Source organism: Procambarus clarkii, chromosome 41, assembly GCF_040958095.1.
Source record: "Procambarus clarkii isolate CNS0578487 chromosome 41, FALCON_Pclarkii_2.0, whole genome shotgun sequence".
Taxonomy (NCBI): domain Eukaryota; kingdom Metazoa; phylum Arthropoda; class Malacostraca; order Decapoda; family Cambaridae; genus Procambarus; species Procambarus clarkii.
The window spans coordinates 13,328,426-13,346,979 of NC_091190.1; the positions used below are offsets into that span (position 1 = coordinate 13,328,426).

Consider the following 18,554-nt stretch of genomic DNA (forward strand, 5'->3'; position numbering starts at 1 on the left):
CAGGGATGGCAGGTCCTGCCTCACAGGGTTACTTGAATTCTACGACCAGGCAACAAAAATAAGGCAAGAAAGAGAAGGGTGGGCAGACTGCATATTTTTGGATTGTCAGAAAGTCTTTCACACAGTGCCACACAAGAGGCTAGTGAAAAAACTGGAGATGCAGGCTGGAGTGAAAGGGAAGGTACTCCGTTGGATACAGGAGTACCTAAGTAACAGGAGACAACGAGTCAGTGTGAGGGGTGAGGTCTCAGATTGGCGAGACGTTACGAGTGGAGTCCCGCAGGGGTCAGTCCTTGGACCTATACTGTTTCTGATATATGTAAATGATCTTCCAGAGGGTATAGAATCGTTTCTCTCAATGTTTGCCGATGATGCAAAAATTATGAGGAGGATTGAAACTGAGGACGATAGTAGGAGGCTACAAGATGACCTAGACAGACTGAGTGAATGGTCCAACAAATGGCTGTTGAAGTTCAACCCGAGTAAATGCAAAGTAATGAAACTAGGTGGTGGAAATAGGAGGCCAAACACAGGATACAGAATAGGAGACGAAGTACTTAATGAAACGAACAGAGAGAAAGATCTAGGAGTTGATATCACACCAAACCTGTCTCCTGAAGCCCACATAAAAAGAATAACGTCTGCGGCATATGCGAGGCTGGCTAACATCAGAACAGCGTTCAGGAACCTGTGTAAGGAATCATTCAGAATCTTGTACACCACATACGTAAGACCAATCCTGGAGTATGCGGCCCCAGCATGGAGCCCGTACCTTGTCAAGCACAAGACGAAGCTGGAAAAAGTCCAAAGGTATGCCACTAGACTAGTCCCGGAACTAAGAGGCATGAGTTACGAGGAAAGGCTGCGGGAAATGCACCTTACGACACTGGAAGACAGAAGAGTAAGGGGAGACATGATCACAACCTACAAAATCCTCAGAGGAATCGACCGGGTAAACAAGGATAAACTATTCAACACTGGTGGGACGCGAACAAGGGGACACAGGTGGAAACTGAGTACCCACATGAGCCACAGAGACGTTAGAAGGAACTTTTTCAGTGTCAGAGTAGTTAACGGATGGAATGCATTAGGCAGTGATGTGGTGGAGGCTGACTCCATACACAGTTTTAAATGTAGATATGATAGAGCCCAGTAGGCTCAGGAATCTGTACACCAGTTGATTGACAGTTGAGAGGCGGGACCAAAGAGCCAAAGCTCAACCCCCGCAAGCACAAATAGGTGAGTACAAATAGGTGAGTACACACACACACACACACACACACACACACACGTACACACACACACACACACACGTACACACACACACACACACACACACACACACACACACACACGCACACACACACACACACACACGCACACACACACACAGGACAATAACAAGACCATTCACCTCATCCTCCCGATAAAGGTGTGTCACACAAATTACGTACAGACTCCGGGGTGAGTTATGGAGCGTTATGCTTTGGTTTTGTCTGCTTGTTTGCCTGGCAGGTTGTTTGCCAGGCAGGTTGTTTGCCTGGCAGGTTGTTTGCCAGGCAGGTTGTTTGCCTGGCAGGTTGTTTGCCAGGCAGGTTGTTTGCCTGGCAGGTTGTTTGCCAGGCAGGTTGTTTGCCAGGCAGGTTGTTTGCCTGGCAGGTTGTTTGCCTGGCAGGTTGTTTGCCTGGCAGGTTGTTTGCCTGGCAGGTTGTTTGCCAGGCAGGTTGTTTGCCTGGCAGGTTGTTTGCCAGGCAGGTTGTTTGCCTGGCAGGTTGTTTGCCAGGCAGGTTGTTTGCCTGGCAGCTTGTTTGCCAGGCAGGTTGTTTGCCTGGCAGGTTGTTTGCCAGGCAGGTTGTTTGCCTGGCAGGTTGTTTGCCAGGCAGGTTGTTTGCCTGGCAGGTTGTTTGCCAGGCAGGTTGTTTGCCTGGCAGGTTGTTTGCCAGGCAGGTTGTTTGCCTGGCAGGTTGTTTGCCTGGCAGGTTGTTTGCCTGGCAGGTTGTTTGCCTGGCAGGTTGTTTGCCAGGCAGGTTGTTTGCCTGGCAGGTTGTTTGCCAGGCAGGTTGTTTGCCTGGCAGGTTGTTTGCCAGGCAGGTTGTTTGCCTGGCAGGTTGTTTGCCAGGCAGGTTGTTTGCCTGGCAGGTTGTTTGCCTGGCAGGTTGTTTGCCAGGCAGGTTGTTTGCCTGGCAGGTTGTTTGCCAGGCAGGTTGTTTGCCTGGCAGGTTGTTTGCCAGGCAGGTTGTTTGCCTGGCAGGTTGTTTGCCTGGCAGGTTGTTTGCCTGGCAGGTTGTTTGCCTGGCAGGTTGTTTGCCAGGCAGGTTGTTTGCCTGGCAGGTTGTTTGCCAGGCAGGTTGTTTGCCTGGCAGGTTGTTTGCCTGGCAGGTTGTTTGCCTGGCAGGTTGTTTGCCTGGCAGGTTGTTTGCCTGGCAGGTTGTTTGCCTGGCAGGTTGTTTGCCAGGCAGGTTGTTTGCCTGGCAGGTTGTTTGCCAGGCAGGTTGTTTGCCTGGCAGGTTGTTTGCCAGGCAGGTTGTTTGCCTGGCAGGTTGTTTGCCTGGCAGGTTGCTCATTTTTTCATACATAGTTGTATACGTAATTAAAAGGTTTAAGTCAGTTACTGAGAGAGTTCAGCTTGACAGGAGGAAGATAACCACAGTGAGAGAGGAGGAAGATAACCACAGTGAGACAGGAGGAAGATAACCACAGTGAGACAGGAGGAAGATAACCACAGTGAGAGAGGAGGAAGATAACCACAGTGAGAGAGGAGGAAGATAACCACAGTGAGACAGGAGGAAGATAACCACAGTGAGACAGGAGGAAGATAACCACAGTGAGAGAGGAGGAAGAATAGTAGACTTAGAATGAGGAATAGTATCCTAAGAATAATATAATTATTGGGAAATGGAAGAGTAAAGGAAGGAGATGAGAGAGAAGAGAGGCGGTGACGGGAAAGAGCCATTTTTTTGGTAGTGCCAAAAATGGTTTCGTTCAGCGCTGCTTATGTTTTTTTTTTTTTTAATATTTTTGTGTGTGTTTGATGATGAGTGGATATATTGGTGTGTTTTACCTGCGTGTCTGTGTGTGTTAGTGTTTGGGTTTGTTATGTAGTGTCTACTGTGTGTTTATGTGTATTTTTATGTATATATTATGTAACTGGTTTCTCTATATTTAGATTTTTTTTATACCGGAGAATTGGAATGCAAATTTTTGTGATAGCACAAAGAATTCTCTCTATCTCTCGGTCTGATCCTCTCTCTCTCTCTCTCTCTCTCTCTCTCTCTCTCTCTCTCTCTCTCTCTCTCTCTCTCTCTCTCTCTCTCTCTCCTTCTCTCTCTCTCTCTCTCCTTCCCTCTCAATCTCCTTCTCTCTACCCTCCCTTCCTCTCTCTCCCTCTCTCTCCCTTTCCTTCTCTCTAACCCTCTCTTCCTCTCCCTCTCTCTCATCTATCACATACACCACACCAGTCATGAATGAGAATTGACCACAACGTCTGAAGGACTTCACGTCAGCAAAGTTATTATATATTCAAGACACTCAACCTTCCAACTTTAAACATAAGTCAAACAAAATAGTTCTCCCCATCACTCGTTTACAGGTATAATACAGGTGATAAAACTGAGAAATAATCACCACTGAGATGTCTCACCTGAGCCACACTAGGGATGCTGACTGTGCAGTCAAGGGAATGAGACAATAGCACACGACTGGAATACTGGAGGGTAGGTACAAATATCCCCCCCCCCCGGGGTGGTACAAGGGATACAGACATACTGATGCAATATTATGTATCTGGTAAACGTTATTAAACTATGAAGGTTGGCAGTTTGCACGGTAAGTCCTTTTGTCATCCAGGGGCACCGCTCTTAGGAGTGGAGAAGAACCAGAGTATTCCTTCGCAGACTCAAGTATCTCTGTACATTTATGTAAAAATCTTTTGGTTCGTCTCCTTTGTCCTCTCGCTCGCTTCTCCAGCTGGCCTCCCTCAAGGTGAAGGTGCGGGAAGGGTTCCTCTGACTCTACTCTCACGCAGGAGTTAGAGTTCCTCAACTCTAGACCTCTAGAGTTCCAATACTACTCTCGGTGTGACGTCTTTATTCTCGAGGAATTTGTTTCCAGCTTGGCATTAATGGGTTTGGGAGGACATGGGATATTTATTGATGTTATAATGCCATAGACCCATAGACCCATGGAAGCCCCTTCCATGGGTCTATTACATTGCTGCTCCGGGCGTGAGGTGCTCCGGGGCTTGTATAACTGTAATCCCGATTACTTTCTACAAGTTTGATCAGCGTTTTATGTATGATCATTTCGAGCTAGAGAACTGTCGTGTCTGGTTTGGTGTTGTGTGTATGTCCTGAGGTGAGTATCAGCAGAAAGCGCTAAGCCATTTTAGGCTGTATGCCACTTGTTAAGGGCTCTGGGGGATAGAGCGCTGGTATAGGAGGACGGAGGGAAGAGATGAAGCCCAACTGCTTCGACCATCAGGGATCGAACGCCGATCTCCTTGAAGCGAGGCCGTTGCTGTACCGACCAACACAGGAGGCTGTGTTTACCTGCGGCCAGACACCTTCCCCACCCACTGTTGTCTTCTACACATGTAGAAGACTATTTCAACTGTGTAGAAATAAAAATAATTAAGCAATAATAGGCAGGAGAAGGAGGAGAAGGAAGAGGACAAGGAGGAGGAGGAGAACTAAAAAGAACAAGACATAGAGAAGGAAAAAGACTAATGTTGACAATAGCAGAAATCCCGGTAACAAAACACGTATCCAAGGCACCAAGGATCATGCGCCAAAAATAATTGCTACCAAATCCTTTTGTTGTGTGGGAGACATGTATTGATATTTTGTGATTGGAAACATTCCTTTATGCTGTTTGCAGCTCGGTTATGTGATTGGTGAATCCGTCAGACGATTGCTGAGTCTTCCAGACGATTGGTGAATCCTTCAGACGATTGGTGAATCCTTCAGACGATTGCTGAATCCTTCAGACGATTGCTGAATCCTTCAGACGATTGCTGAATCTTTCAGACGATTGCTGAATCTTTCAGACGATTGTTTAATCCTTCAGACGATTGGTTGCACCCTCACGTGATTGGCGACACCCTCATATGATTAGCGGACACCTTCACGTGATTGGCGACACCTTCACTGATTGGCAACATTCTCGCGCATTTGGAAACTCTTTCATACAAGAAAATCAAATCATGTCGACGCGTTTGAGAGAGAAACGGACAAGCAGAGTTTGATTAGTGATTAATTAATCTGATTGTCTAGATGAAAGGGGTCATGGATTAGGATAATGTTGGGAAGGTGTGAGGGAAGGAAAGAGAGAGAGAGAGAGAGAGGGGGGGGGGTTGTGGAGTAAGGAATAGGGGGACTCAGTGAAGGGTAAGGAATGGGAGAGTACTTATCTATCACCACTTATCTACTAGGGAGTGAGGGGGGTCCACTCTTCAGGAGAGTGAAGGAGGGCTAGACAGACGTCCCCGGATAGCAACATCAGAGCAGCTGTCAGCACTGTGGATTATTCTTAACACAATACTCCTCAGTGTTGTGCGGGGTCCCGTGGCCACTTTTATAAATATAAGATACAGGGCGGCGGCAGGGTTTAAAGTATAAGGAAAGGTAATGGGCAATTTAGGAACGCCGGGTTAGTTGTGGTGCTTGTAGGTGAGTTTACCCCCGCCAGTGAGCCCCCCCGGGCTCACCAGAGGGTCCACGGCGCTCAATATGTGAAGAAGCTCAGGTTTTGAAGGTGTTCACCTTCCTCCTCCGAGTACGCTACCATGCTATCGTTTGATGCTATCAATATGACCATTAAGGATCTGAACTTTGAAGAATATCTTGCAGCCCATTGTGCCGGAGTTCTTCACCAGCTCCACATAGTTGTCGACCGTATGGTTGCCAAGGAAGGCCCCGAACCACTGCAACAAAGCTGTTCCAAGTCTCTTGGAGAATATCTTGCACTCCAGGATATTTTTTATCTGTGATCCGACGAAGTCTGGCTTTGACCTTTGCCTCAGACAGTTTGTAGAAGAGCGCTTGAAGATACTTAAAGACTACTGACTCTTTATCTAAAGATGTGACGAACTGTTTCATAAACCCCAATTTGATGTGCAGTGGTGGCATCACCACCTTCCAATGGTCCTCCAGGGGTTCCCACTTGGTGTTCTTCCTCCCCATAGAGAATTTAGAATTCAGAATTATTCACTCTGGCCAGTCCCGTCTGTGGTAGTGCGCCTTAGTATCCCCGTTGGCCCAAAGGTAACGATAACAGTGAAAACGTGGCAACACTACCTTGAAGACCCATCAGGAATGCCAACATTTCGAAGTCTCCGTTGACCTCCGAGTCGTGCTCTCTGTACTTCAAGGCGTCCAGCGAGGTCTTCATGTTGTTGTAATCCTCTTTGAGGTGCGCCGAGTGAGCCAGGGATGGTAGAGAAGGGTCCTTGTGGCCACTGTGGAGCACCACGGCCTTGAGGGCCCTGGACCTGCTGTCCGTGAAGAGGCTCCAGGCGATTGCATATGCCCGGGACGGACTGTCACACTGTGGCAGAAGCCGAGCTCATCTTGACGGGAGAAGAAGCTGGAAAAAGCTTGCTGACGTTTCGTCTCATCTGCGACTGACACACTTTCATCCAACAAGTTTCCTCCCTCGCTAACTCCCCATTCTCCCCTCCCTTACTCCTACCCTAACTCCCCCCACCTCTAACCTTCCCTTCATAACCCTACCCCCCTCAGGCCACGTCCCCTACCTTCCTTAGTGTCAATTTACCTTCCATTTAGTCCCCTCAGGAGCTCTTCTTCACTCGCCTCTCTCCCTTCCTTTCATCTCTCTTTCTCCCTCTTCCTCTCCTATCTCTCTTCAACCAAGAAGGTTGAGAAGAAGGGAAGCAGGGACTACCTCCCTCTTTCCCTGCCTTCCTCCAACCCTCTCTCTCTCTCTCTGTCTCTCTCTCTCTCTCTCTCTCTCTCTCTCTCTCTTGTTCACTCCCACTTTCTATCTCCATCTCCCTTTCTTCCTCCTTCCTGTCCTCCCTCCCGCTCTCCCAGGAGAGACAATTACGTTAGAAGTGAGAGGGGCTTCCGTCAGGCAGGACCAGGGAGTCCTCAGCCTCACATTGCTATAGTCTCTCTCTCTTCACGTCACCTTAACAATGACACTAATACCAAAAATAACGGTAAATATATAATAATAATATTAAAGCTACATACGACTACAGAAAGTAATTGTTTCTTACCTCATCTAACACAATGTGAGGTGAAAACGAATGATTGACCTGATCCAAAAGACAAATGATGTTAAGGACAGCGAACATACATCAAGCACAGCGAACCATTCACCAAGCACAGCGAACCATTCACCAAGCACAGCGAACCATTCACCAAGCACAGCGAACCATTCACCAAGCACAGCGAACCATTCACCAAGCACAGCGAACCATTCACCAAGCACAGCGAACCATTCACCAAGCACAGCGAACCATTCACCAAGCACAGCGAACCATTCACCAAGCACAGCGAACCATTCACTGAGCACAGCGAACCATTCACCAAGCACAGCGAACCATTCACCAAGCACAGCGAACCATTCACTGAGCACAGCGAACCATTCACCAAGCACAGCGAACCATTCACTGAGCACAGCGAACCATTCACCAAGCACAGCGAACCATTCACCAAGCACAGCGAACCATTCACCAAGCACAGCGAACCATTCACCAAGCACAGCGAACCATTCACCAAGCACAGCGAACCATTCACTGAGCACAGCGAACCATTCACCAAGCACAGCGAACCATTCACCAAGCACAGCGAACCATTCACTACTACTCTACGACTACCCCCTCCCTTAGAGAGCAGTACACTGCACTAAACATGAGGTACGAAGTCTATCAACCGTTTTCTTTGTACGAACACAGCAATTAACGGCTTTCGTATCATCCAGGAACCCCCCAAAATAATGGAGCATGTTTTGCCAGCCGGCAGCCAAGATATATAGTCACTTCAGTAGCACTTCAGTCAGTCAAGATGCAGAGCACTGGCGTGCAACAGATAACGATGACGATAACAATGATGATTATGATAACTGAGGATGACGGCGGTAGTATGATAACGCCAGCAACACGGCCGACAACAGGGGTACCTGGAGTGAGAGATGGATGAGCAGCTCATCCACGCCTCCAGCACCGGTCGGAGATGCCAGGCACCGCTCGGAGATGTCTCGCACCGCTTGGAGATGCCAGGCACCGCTCGTAGATGCTGAACACCGCTCGGAGATGTCTAGCAGCTTCAGCGATCTCTGTTCCCTGCTGGAGACCCGTCTGAAATGTGAAGAGTAACAGCTTTCGAAATCTTTCTTCGTAAACCAATTTCATTTTTTTGTTTATAATCGAAAGTAAAGTAGTTAAGACCCGCTTATCAGGAGGACCTGGCCAAGATAACCTGAGCAAGATGACCTGACCAGAAGGTAACTATAGGCTCTACCAACCCCCCTCCCCCCCCACCCCCCTACAAGGCCAATTAAGGTCAGTATTAATCACGCTGGATTAAAAAAAAACTCCCTCATAGTCATTTGCTTCACTTAATTGATGCAATTAAGGCCCCCAAACAACGCTGTTAAAATAACTGCCAATAAAAAGCCGCAACTTGGTAATTAGACGGGAGAGATATGCTCGTTAATTATCACTTTTATTCATTATAATATCAACGAGAATGTCACCAAGATTGGTTTAAACATTGTAATATTGTTGTGAAATTATGTCGGAGTTGTCAACAAGAAATAAAAATAAAAATTGACCCGAAAATAACTTCGTGTTTTGAGTCTACAGAACAAGTGAAGTGATTGTGTGTACTTGACGGTAATGGAGCCGGTCGGCCGAGCGGACAGCACACTGGACTTGTGATCCTGTGGTCCCGGGTTCGATCCCGGGCGCCGGTGAGAAACAATGAGCAGAGTTTCTTTCACCCTATGCCCCTGTTACCTAGCAGTAAAATAGGTACCTGGGTGTTAGTCAGCTGTTACGGGCTGCTTCCTGGGGGTGGAGGCCTGGTCGAGGACTGGGCCGCGGGGACACTAAAGCCCCGAAATCATCGGGGGTGACAGTGACGGTGAGTATAGGGAAGCAACGGTGACTTCACTCACCGTAACTGTTCCGTCTCCTCTGTTGCTGACGGAACAGTGGCCTCGGAGACGGAACTCAATGATCTCTTGAGAGGTTACTGTATGACGTCTGAAGAAGGACCACAGGTGAAGGAGGCCTGGTCGACGACCGGGCCGCGGGGACACAGAGCCCCGGAAGCACCTCAAGGTAACCTCAAGGTAGGTGTCTCTGGCGCTCACCGTACTAAATGGTACGCTCTAGTAATTTCACCTGTACAACCCAATCCCTAATCTAAGGAGACTAATTCTTACCCTTCTAACCAATAAACCCTTTAGAAAGGTTAGAAACCCTTCTAACCAATCAATCCTTAGAGACCTTTCTAACCAATAAACCCTTTAAAAGGGTTAGAAACCCTTCTAACCAATCAATCCTTAGAGACCTTTCTAACCAATAAACCCTTTAGAAGGGTTAGAAACCCTTCTAACCAATCAATCCTTAGAGACCTTTCTAACCAATAAACCCTTTAAAAGGGTTAGAAACCCTTCTAACCAATCAATCCTTAGAGACCTTTCTAACCAATAAACCCTTTAGAAGGGGGTTAGAGACCGCTTCTAATCAATAAACACCGTTTTTGGTACTATCCTAATCTAACCTAATCTGTCAATCTAATCCATAAACAGCAGGTACCCTAACGATGTTGTTGGGTTTATAAAACGTGCACAAACGCAACGGTTTGGTTTACCTAAACCTCGCATATGGGATGCAGGTTTTTTTTGTGTTATTGGACGTGAGAAAAAGATTGACTGGCCGTGTTAACTTAGTGTTGTGCTGCGGCTCTTGGGTCCCGCCTCTCAACCCTTAATCAACCATGGTGGTTATCTTGAGATGATTTCGGGGCTTTTTAGTGTCCCCGCGGCCCGGTCCTCGACCAGGCCTCCACCCCCCAGGAAGCAGCCCGTGACAGCTGACTAACACCCAGGTACCTATTTTACTGCTAGGTAACAGGGGCATAGGGTGAAAGAAACTCTGCCCATGGTGGCGTGTATACAGATTCTGACTGAAAGATTCTGATTGAATCTTTTGGTTCAATTTTGATTGAATCAGAATCAAGAATCAAGATTCTGACTGAAGGGTCACGTTTAAGCAGCCTGTTGTTTCATGCAGCTCTTGTTGTCCGAGCCACTTGTAAATTGCGTACCACTGAAGATTTGCTTGTTGTAAATATATATAATTTACATTTTTATTTTCTATCAATGTAAATAAAATGGTATATTAGGTAAACCTGATATTTCTAGTTCCTCTCTCCTCTTTTTTTCCTTCAAAGTTTCTCTTTTTTTTCTTTTATAATTTCCTGTTCATTCTTCGCTCTCTGATTACCTCCTTCTTTCTCATTTTATCCTTTCCACATTCTCCATCTCTTAATCTTTTATTTCCATTCTCTCCTATCTCTTTCATGTTCTTTCCCCGTTCCCAGTTTTTTCCCTTCCATTATATGCCGTCCTCTTTGCAATTTCTCCTCTTCCATTCATATTTTTACTCCCTCCTTTCCCACTTCCCCTCCCCCTTCCATCGCCACTTTGGCCCTTCCCACATTGCCAGGAGAGGTGGTGGGGGAGGTAACTGAGCACCGTGCTGTAGTGTGGTAGTGTGTGTGGCTGGCATGTTTGGTAATTGTTTAAAAGGGTCCCACACTGTAGGGCGGTGTAGGTGTACATTGTTTGTTTTTTCTGCTGGTGGAGCTAAGTGATGGGAGGAGCAGGAGAGAAACATTGTGTCCTCTCTCTGTCTGTCTGTCTGCCTCTGTCACTGTCTGTGTGTGTGTCTGTCTCTGTGTCTCTGTCTCTCTGTCTCTGTGTCTGTCTCTCTGTCTGTCTGTCTGTCTGTCTCTCTCTCTCTCTCTCTCTCTCTCTCTCTCTCTCTCTCTCTCTCTCTCTCTCTCTCTCTCTCTCTCTCTCTCTCTCTCTCTCTCTCTCTCTCTCTCTCTCTCACCTAATCCATAAAGGAATGAAGCTTTACAGGTTCAGAAATAACAAATTCAGAATATTTGCATAATCTCCAAATTAAAAGATATCCATGATATCTCGAGTTACCTATAACTAATTAGTAATCCACCTGGTCCCTCCCTCTGGCATCTTTCAAGACCGGGTGACTAATTGTTGGAAACCTTCCCTCAGGTGAACTCTACTCGGCTAATTAGAGTTGAGACGTTTGGGTAAGTTAGAGGCAGCGCTGCCATCGCCATCAAATTTGCATCTAAGTTGACGATTTTGTCTTGGGATTTACTGTAATTGCTTTTTTATATTATTGTTATATATGCTGGATCGAGCTGTTAGCTCTTGGGCCCCGCCTTTTTACCTGTCGGCTGTCTAATGTACTGAAAACTTTTTTTTCTTTGTCATGTCCACTACTTTTATTTCTGTCACACACACACACACACACACACACACACACACACACACACACACACACACACACACACACACACACACACACACACACACACACACATACACACACACACACACACACACACACACACACACATACAAAATCCTCAGGGGAATCGACCGGGTAAACAAGGATAAACTATTCAACACTGGTGGGACGCGAACAAGGGGACACAGGTGGAAACTGAGTACCCACATGAGCCACAGAGACGTTAGAAGAAACTTTTTCAGTGTCAGAGTAGTTAACGGATGGAATGCATTAGGCAGTGATGTGGTGGAGGCTGACTCCATACACAGTTTCAAATGTAGATATGATAGAGCCCAGTAGGCTCAGGAATCTGTACACCAGTTGATTGACAGTTGAGAGGCGGGACCAAAGAGCCGGAGCTCAACCCCCGCAAGCACAATTAGGTGAGTACACACACACACACACACACACACACGCGCGCGCACACACGCGTGCGCATATCCCCCAGGATGCAGCCTGTAGCAGCTAACTCCCTGGTGGTCCCTGCTCACTGCTAAGTGAATAGAGTCATCAGATGAAACAAGCACTGCCTAATTCTTTCTGTTTTGGCGGGACTCGAACCCGAGCCAGAGTGTGCGCGCGCGTGTGTGCTACGGCACGGAGCTATAGCCATGTTATATGGGTTGACTACTGTCGACTCCATTGTGCAATAATGAACCCCAGTAATTAACTCGTCCTCCTCGTTAATTAGCGCGTTATTGAGCTGATTGTTAAGAGAAAGCTGTGGATGGTGATTGTAACCACATCACCATCCACAGTTGATTGTAACTATTGTTTTATGCCAGTGATAAAAGGGTTAGTGTGTGTGTGTGTGTGTGTGTGTACTCACCTAGTACTCACCTAGTTGTGTTTGCGGGTGTTGAGCTCTGGCTCTTTGGTCCCGCCTCTCAACTGTCAATCAACAGGTGTACAGATTCCTGAGCCTACTGGGCTCTATCATATCTACACTTGAAACTGTGTATGGAGTCAGCCTCCACCACATCACTTCCTAATGCATTCCATTTGTCAATGGAAGCAGTACATTGTTCAGTGTAGTACAGTGTGTGTGTGTGTGTGTGTGTGTGTGTGTGTGTGTGTGTGTGTGTGTGTGTGTGTGTGTGTGTGTGTGTGTGTGTGTGTGTGTGTGTTTGTGAAGTGGATGGACATAGATCGATATCAGAATTTAATTAATCGGAAATTACATATCATAAAGATCGGATATGTAGCAGTTTAATAATACATGTTTTTCATATTAATCCATTTACAAATAAAACACAAATTCAGTTATTTTTATTATTACAGTGTGAGTATAGTTGGCACTAAAGTGAGCGGCTTAAAGGTTGAACAAGTTTTAACTGTTATTGTATATTTAACAGCCTTGTTTTATCTCTTCTTCATTCTGGGTTATTGTTGGCATCGTGGACCATCCTGCTCCTCGCTGCCCACCGCCCCGGCCCGCTAGTTGTTCCCCACAGCTCAAACTTGTTTAAACTGTTTCATGCCGGTGATAAAAGGGTTATTGTGTGTGTGTGTGTGTGGGTGTGGGTGTGTGTGGGTGTGGGTGGGTGGGTGTGGGTACTCACCTAATTGTGCTTGCGGGGGTTGAGCTTTGGCTCTTTGGTCCCGCCTCTCAACTGTCAATCAACTGGTGTACAGATTCCTGAGCCTACTGGGCTCTATCATATCTACATTTGAAACTGTGTATGGAGTCAGCCTCCACCACATCACTCACTGGGTGTGTGTGTGTGGGTTATAAAGGGTTATTGTGGTGATAAAAGGGTTATTGTGTGTGTGTGTGTGTGGGTGTGGGTGTGTGTGGGTGTGGGTGGGTGGGTGTGGGTACTCACCTAATTATGCTTGCGGGGGTTGAGCTTTGGCTCTTTGGTCCCGCCTCTCAACTGTCAATCAACTGGTGTACAGATTCCTGAGCCTACTGGGCTCTATCATATCTACATTTGAAACTGTGTATGGAGTCAGCCTCCACCACATCACTCACTGGGTGTGTGTGTGTGGGTTATAAAGGGTTATTGTGGTGATAAAAGGGTTATTGTGTGTGTGTGTGTGGGTGTGGGTGTGTGTGGGTGTGGGTGGGTGGGTGTGGGTACTCACCTAATTATGCTTGCGGGGGTTGAGCTTTGGCTCTTTGGTCCCGCCTCTCAACTGTCAATCAACTGGTGTACAGATTCCTGAGCCTACTGGGCTCTATCATATCTACATTTGAAACTGTGTATGGAGTCAGCCTCCACCACATCACTCACTGGGTGTGTGTGTGTGTGTGTGTGTGTGTGTGGGTGGATGGGTGGGTAGGGGTGTGTGTGTGTGTGTTAACCCCTCGTGAAAATTATTGATATTCTGGTGTCATAACTCCCTTCCCCTCTTCATTATATATGTATCCAAGTCCCCCAGGCTAGAGATAGCTTCTACTACCTCACATCTTGACACATTCCTCTCCCTTCCTTACCCCTCTCACTGAAGCTAAATATACTCTCTTGTGCACCTGAGTCATGTGAGTTTCTTGTCGCCTGGAGTGGCCGTCTTTCTACTCTCAGTGTTTCTGAATATCTTCTATATTGTGATCATGTGCACACTGGCTCTCTCCTCCTCTACAGTGGTGTGTGGATTATTTTTCTTGGCCATTTTTTAGGTCCCTGTGTGGGAGTTGGGATGTTTCAGCAGCTGCGTATATGGGATCTACTCTTTTCATGTCTCTCTATTCAAGGTTCTAATGGTTGTAATTTTGCTTACTAACTTTGTATGTACCATTAACCTATTGCTGCTTGTTTGTGGTACTGTTCCTGTGGCCTTGCCCTTTATCACCTCCCCTTTCACCACCTTGTAATTTGTGAGATTTAACTTCAATATCCACTAGTTTGCGTATTCCTTGAGTGCGTGTGTGTGTGTGTGTGTGTGTGTGTGTGTGTGTGTGTGTGTGTGTGTGTGTGTGTGTGTGTGTGTGTGTACACGTGTGTACACCTTGGTGGCTGCCCTCCCTCCGCTCCCTCGACACCCGCCACACACTCAACACAGACCATGATGCACGCAGCCTGCCGGGTCCTGCCTTTCGTCTCTCCCAAGTCTTCACCTCTCTTGGTGACTGTGGTCGTGGTTGTCTCTGTGGTCCTGGTTGTCTCTGTGGTCGTGGTTGTCTCTGTGGTCCTGGTTGTCTCTGTGGTCCGTGGTTGTCTCTGTGGTCGTGGTTGTCTCTGTGGTCGTGGTTGTCTCTGTGGCCATACTAATACCCCCTCACACGTCCACAGCTGTACACATGTGCCCACAGTAAGCAGGTGTGTACTTCACCTTCACCTTGCAGAATTACTGTGTGGAAGATGAAGGGAAGTAGGTAAGAAGGGAAGGGTAGGAAGGATATTAAGTGAGGGAGAGGCGAGAGAGGGAGGATGGGAAGGACGTATGAAGGGACTGAGGAAGAGAACGTCCAGGAAAGGAAAAGGACAGAAGACTACGAGAATGGAGAGTAAGAGGGAAGAGAAGGAACGGGAGACGGGTGGGAAGGTGGCAAGAATGGGTGCCCGTTCCACATGTCTTTCTCTTCACGCCATTCTCATGTAGATGATTCCCTGAGGGTCAGCTGTAACCCTCTCTCTCTCTCTCTCTCTCTCTCTCTCTCTCTCTCTCTCTCTCTCTCTCTCTCTCTCTCTCTCTCTCTCTCTCTCTCTCTCTCTCTCTCTCTCTCTGTCTCTCTCTCTCTCTCTCTCTCTCTCTCTCTCTCTCTCTCTCTCTCTCTCTCTCTCTCTCTCTCTCTCTCTCTGTGTCTCTGTCTCTCTCTCTCTCTCTCTCTCTCTCTCTCTCTCTCTCTCTCTCTCTCTCTCTCTCTCTCTCTCTCTCTCTCTCTCTCTCTCTCTCTCTCTAACCAAGCGTTATCATTCTCCCTCTCATCTCTCTTCTTTCTCTACTTTCCTCCTCTTTCTCTCCTTTATCTCCGTATGCTACTTTTGTCATTCAGTGGTTAACTTTTCTTTTTATTCTCACTTATTCTTCATTATTAGAATCCCGCTTCTACACGCTCCTCTTTTTTTCCGTTGTTCATCTCTTTTTTTCTTCTTTCTTTCCCCTTCTTATCTCTTTCCAGATTTCCCCTTCTCCTCCTCCTCCTCCTGCAGCGCCCCCCCCCCTTCCTAGGGTAATTAGCAACAGTAATAACTCATTAACAGTTTGGGGTCAGGTTACCACTCACAATGACAGCCACTCTAAATGAAGGATTTTAATCAGTGTGTGTGTGTGTGTGTGTGTGTGTGTGTGTGTGTGTGTGTGTGTGTGTGTGTGTGTGTGTGTGTGTGTGTGCGTGTGTGTGTGTGTGCACTCATCTGTTTGAGCCTGCAGACTTAACGTCCAGACCAAACTTTTTATCATACCCGGTTTTAAAATGTATGAACACAATTGGCTCGTGTAACCCGCGCTCTCTCTCAGTCCTTGCCACACCTGAAACCCCCCACCACCACCACACCTCTCATACACCGCAAAAACACCCGTGAAAAAGAAAACATGTGCCTCGAGGCAGAGACCAGAGAGAGGGAAATGAGAACGGGGAAACCCGAACCTTCGCCTAACTGTAAAAGAGAACTAACAGAAACCTGATCAAACACAGAGAACGGGGACAACGGCAAACTGTTTAGCATCAGCAGCAACAGAAAGAGACGCAAGGGAAGACAGTGGGAACGACGACGAGACAGAGGAACGGAGGGAAGACATTTTGCAAGACATTCATAAGGAGAGTGGAAAGGGAAGATAGGAATATTAGCGTGCAAGTCCAATAAGTCTTAAACGGATTTTGTTAGCAAAACTTGGACTTGCGGGGACGTCACTGTACGACCACTGTGAGCTGGAACAGGCGGGGTACAAGAGCTGCAGTTCACTCCTTACGAACACTGGCACACATCCTACTTGCTATACACCGCAACAGACCTATACGAATAGAGAGAGAGAGAGAGAAGAGAAGAGGAGAGGAGAGGAGAGGAGAGGAGAGGAGAGGAGAGGAGAGGAGAGGAGAGGAGAGGAGAGGAAGAAACAACACACAATATATAGATAACCAAACTGGTATTGGTGGAGGGCCCAGTTATCGGGTGGGCAAGATAGCCACAACGTGTCTTGGCTAAGGTAGTGTGGGTGGTGAGGAATGAAGATAACACACCAGAAGGCTCTCTCCCCATCCTCCACCCCCAGACCACACAGCTGTACACCGTCATAACTATACCATCACATCTATACCTATCCACACACATTGAAGTGAGAGGGGGCGGTGAGGGGTGGGAAGGGTTGCGAGAGCAGACGAGGGGTCGATCAGGCTATGACACCCTCGGATCCGCATGACATTGACAAAAGAAAATCTGGACCATTCACAGCTCTGTGATAGTGCCTCAGGGTGCCTCTACTTCAGGTAGTGCCATCAATAAGCTGGCACCGACCAGAGACCTAATTGTCAGACCGTCTCCAGGTCGTTACTGGACCGACAAGAAGCTGAACCATCTTCCCAGGCGCTGTGAAATCAGGTCATTATCGAGAGAAAGTGTCAAGCCACTTTGAGGATAAGGAGCTTGGACATAAAGTCGAAAGGGAGGAACAGTGCCAAACCATTTGGGCCATCGGGGGATCGAACGCTGACTTTGCAGAAAACGAAGTCTGCGCTCTACCGACCTGTTCAAATCGATGGGCGTCGTAAGAATGGCTTCGTTGTCTTAAAGGTTTGGTCACCACATATTTAGTCTCACTGAAGATGAAATAATAGTGAAGTTTTAGATGTGTATGTGTACCCGCCAGCTTCCCCAGACACGCCATAGTGACACACGCAGACGCCGAGGTCCTTCTGAGGCATTTACGCTTCATCGCCAAGGGTTCCTTGAGCAATCACTGTGAACGGTGTAGGACCCACGACCAGGCCACCGCTGGCCCACTACTGGGCTACGGCTGGGTCAACATTGCACCACCGCTGGCCCACCTCTGAGCCAACACTGGGCCACAAGCGCCGCCTGTCACTCACTACCTAATGAAGTACACATAGACCAGCTACACACTCGCGCCATACACAGACACACACACACTGACAAGCTCTTTTATGTGTGAATAAAATATGAAGAGCTCGGCGGTGAAGAGAAGGAGGAGATAAGCAGCTGGTTGAATATTCACCAGAGAACCTCTGCACGGGCCAATTAAAACTTTAGATATTATGGCTCTACACCCCGACGAGAAAAGGCCTTAATTGGGAAAAATGCTAATATGAATGGCTTGAGGGAAATTGAAGACTTAAGAGTGTTGTTGATGGAGGCGCCTGCAGCAGGCCGGGCTGACGCGGCCTCCGGCACAAGTCAGTTTAACATTAATTAAGTTAATTTACCTTAGAAATTACTTTTAGGTAATCTCGCTCGGCCAACTGACGGTTTAATTAAACTCCCTGACTGAAATATAATCTTGAGTGTAATAAGAACAGGCAAAGTTATTGTTTACAAATGAATGTATATGTAAATTCTTCACACACACACACACACACATATGCACGCATGCACACACACACACACACACACACACACACACACACACACACACACACACACACACACACACACACACACATGCACCCATATGGGGGCCTGATAGCTGAGCGGACAGCGCTCTGGACTTATAATCCTAGGGCCCGAGTTCGATCCCTGGTGATGGCAAAAACAAAACGAGCAAAGTTTTATCATCCTGATGCCTCTGTTACCTAGCAGTGAATAGGTACCTGATAGTTAGACAGCTGTTACTCTGTGTGTGTGTGGTGAGAATGAGTTAAACAAGGTATAGCCACCCCCTGAACTCACACCAGCCCCCCACGCCTTGACATCAGAAGCCTTAAAGGTCGGGCTGGGGAACTAATGATCAACCCAAACACCACATCTAGGTGAGTACCTCTAGGTGAATGCACCTGATGCTTGTCGAAGGGGAGGAGCGAAGGAGGAAGTGTGTAGTTACAGAGAGAGGTGGTGGGGGGTTGGGGAGTGGTGGGGTGACA

At 47.4% G+C, this 18,554-nt stretch overlaps 1 protein-coding gene across 2 annotated transcripts in view; it reads right to left on the reverse strand.

Moving 5' to 3' along the window:
• Positions 1-18,554, reverse strand: part of LOC123761043 (somatostatin receptor type 2) — a 42,197-nt gene that overhangs the window by 20,849 nt on the left and 2,794 nt on the right. For both annotated transcript variants that reach the window (XM_069339354.1, XM_069339355.1), the window contains one exon: positions 8,143-8,320. The gene's annotated coding sequence lies outside the window, so the exon portion shown is untranslated. The remainder of the gene's footprint in view (positions 1-8,142; positions 8,321-18,554) is intronic.